Raw genomic sequence first — 3,327 nt, 5'->3', positions numbered from 1 at the left:
GTGTGTGTGTGTGTGTGTGTATGTAAGGGGTGTGTAGGGGGGGTTCGTGTGGAGGTGGGAGCCCGGCCTGGAGGATAAGGGGTGTGTGTGTGTGTGTGTGTGTTAGGAGGGTAGGGGTGGGGTACAGATCGCTCTGGTGCTCTGCTGCGGGTGCATCCCGGGACTCGGAAATAGGGCCTCTGGAAAGAAGGTGTCAGCACCACTCAGAAGGAGGGCTTGGCGCGCCTCAGGAGTTAAAAAGGAGGGCTCTGGAAACCACCCAGTGAGCAACCAGGAAACCACATACCATGGACAGTGCTCGGAGAATTTTATAAGGTTCTTGGAAGCAACTTCTTTTTATGAGTAATTAGAATAAGAATATCTCACATTAAGTGCTGGTAACAGTATTTTGCATACCTTAAGTTCAATTCTCTCAACAACTCCGAGATGGGTATTTTTATTCACCATTTTCAGATGAGGAAACTGAGGCTGGGGAAAGTTGAGCTTATCTTTTCCCTGGACACTCAACTAAGGTTGCAGAGACCAACCACAGACCTGGTAGGGGGCAAACCCCCACAACCCTTTCCCTTTACCCCTCCACTTGTCCTTTAATTAACTCTTGCCAGCTACCCCAGCAGGGGGGAAAACATCAAAAGGAAAAGGACCTCCATACTTGTGTTCAGTGGAGGAAGCTGGCATTGGCAAAAGCCACTGAGGACTGAGAAGGTGGATGAAGGCTTCCCTGAGTTGGAGAAACTTGATCTGAGATGGAAGAATGGAGAGACTGGGGAGAAGGGGGGCTCAATTAGCTGGTAAGCAAAGTCTAGTGAGGATCCAGTCCCTCAACCAATCTTTATCAAGAAAGTGTTTGAAGTACCCCCAGTAGTTTGTGTTCAGTCTAAGGGGATATATATGGGGTGAGGAAGGGAGAGTAGATGAGTAACAGCCGAGGCTGGAAAGACTAGTTGGGAGTAGTAGACTCTTAAAGTTTAGACTTCATCCTAAGTACAATCTGAAACCATGATGGGGTTTCAAGTGGGCATTGATGACTGGATTTGCATTTGAGAAAGGTCTGCCTGTAGTATGCAGGATAAATGGAAGGAGGAAATAGAGACAGGGGAAATTTGGAAGGAGGAAACAGGAAGCCAAAATAAAGTAACTGATTCCAGGTCTGTGCCTAGGGCTGTGAAAGGACCTGGCCCTGATATTGACAGGAGATTTCACTGTGGAAAGCGGGAGAAGAGGGAGAAGGCCTGTGTTCAAACCTGTCTGCGTCTTTCTAGCCCTAAAACCTGGCTGCTTCTGAAACTCACTTACCAAAAAAAAAAAAAAAAAATGAGAACAGTAATTCCTCCGGTGAAAACAAATCGAGATGGTATATGAATAGGGCTAGGTCCAGAGGTCACAACTTGGTGAATGTCATTTTTGTTTGTTTGTTTTGTTTTGTTTTTCCTGCTTCCAAACCAGGACTTCTTCCAGCCCCTGGAGTTTCCTCTGGCAGAGAAAGAAACAAAATTTCACTAACAATGGCTCCTGAACGTGCTTCACAAACACTATCTAGGACAGACAGATTGAAATATGCCTGGGGAGTTTGGGGGCATTTTATGGTGCCAAAACAAAGGGGACTGACTTCCAGGAGATGTGGATAGCAATCCAGAATAATTTAGAGCCAAGTGGCAAATGAATCTTTGGGAGCTAGTTACAGCCAAGTTCTTTCCTTCTCTGAGAGACAAGAGTAGAATATACAGGGGCCAGACAGAACCTGTGACGACCCTGGAAGGGGTCCCAGATTCAGAAGAGCATTCCAGAGCTCAGGAGAGGAGGAGAAGGAGCTTCTGTTGGTTACCTGGAACCACTAGCAATCCATATCTATGACAAATTAACTTCTCAGTTTGAAATTTTTCAGCCTTCTAAAATAGTGTGAATTTGGTCAGCAAAACCAAATAAGAGCTGCTTGTAGTTAAGCATTCTCAGGGGAGGTTTCTCCCATTTCCATTTAGCACCAAGGTGAAATACAGGCAATTTTCTCTGTAGTCCCCTGGTTTGAGGGAAAGAGGTTAGGTAGAGGAGGGGAAGGTTTATTTTTAGTTCATCCTTAAGCGTGGACAAAGCCTTTGGGGTACTGGCCTTATGGAGAAGTTTTTGGGTAGGCATCGCACCATAAGCTCAAGAGCCTTCACAAACCAATGCTCAGGTTTACCAGGTAAGGAAAATGCCCTCCTGGTGAAAGCCAGCTATTGAGTTTTGCTTGCCTATTGTAGCTTCCTGCTTTCACTTTTTTTTTTTTTTGGCCTAAATATTTCCTACACATTTGCCAGCTCATGGATGCATTTAATTTTTTTAAAAAATATATTTCGTCTAATATTTTTAGTTGTTTTCAGCAAGAAGGTTAACCTGAGTCCCTAGGTCACCATGTTACGAGAAAACCCATTGGACAGTTTGAGCCCTTATGTGATCTGATTTTCCTGCTGCATTTGGCCCTGTGGACCACTGCGTCCTCCTGTTCTGTTTTGTTGTTTTTTTTTTCCTACTACTCTGACCACTCCCCTTTGGTCTCCTTCACAGGTTTGCCTCTCTTCCTCTCCCTGTTCCTTAAATGTTGGTTTTCTAGGTCTGAGCCTCTGCTTCTCCTTTTATCCCTTGATATCTTACCACTCCTTTGGCTTTGAGCTGTGACTCCCAGATCTCTCTAGCCCACACACTGTCTTGAGTTCCAGACCCTCATATGGAGCTGCTGCCAGATCCTTGTCCTCTGACGGTGTCACAGGCACCTCAAGTTGAACATGTACAAAACCAAACTCATGACCTCCTTATACCTTTCCCTTATCACATGCTAAAAATATTACATGTTTTATGTTCCCTACCAGTGACCCAAGCCAGAGCCCTGGGAACTCCTTTTCATCAAGTCTTCGCAACCAGTTCATCACCAAGTCCTGTTTATTGTGCCTCACACTCTTCGGCCCTTCCACACGGCTTCTGCTCTAGACCAAGTCCAGCATTTGTTGCGTGAACAGCTCTAATTGCAGCAGCTCTAACTGTTGCCCATTGCCTTTCCCCTTCCAGTCCATATTGGACACAGCAGCCAGTGATCCATCTGAAACATGTCTGTAGCCAATTCTACCTAAAACCCTTCAGTAGCTCCCCTAGGAACAAAGTCCACACTCCTTCATATAGCATTCAAGGATCTTTATAATCTCACTACCTTTTGCCTTGATGAAGGCCCTCCCATAATTCTACAAGAAATTGCTGGCTATCCTGGGACACACCAGGCTGTTGCACACTTCCCTGCCTTTGTTCATGCTACTGCCTCTGCTGAGAAGGCTCTGTGTCAGGCTGGGGCCAATCAGG

This window comes from Pteropus vampyrus, unplaced genomic scaffold (assembly GCF_000151845.1).
Source record: "Pteropus vampyrus isolate Shadow unplaced genomic scaffold, Pvam_2.0 Scaffold135, whole genome shotgun sequence".
NCBI classification, from domain to species: domain Eukaryota; kingdom Metazoa; phylum Chordata; class Mammalia; order Chiroptera; family Pteropodidae; genus Pteropus; species Pteropus vampyrus.
The sequence above is the reverse complement of the archived record's forward strand: the minus strand, read 5'-3'. Positions refer to the sequence as shown.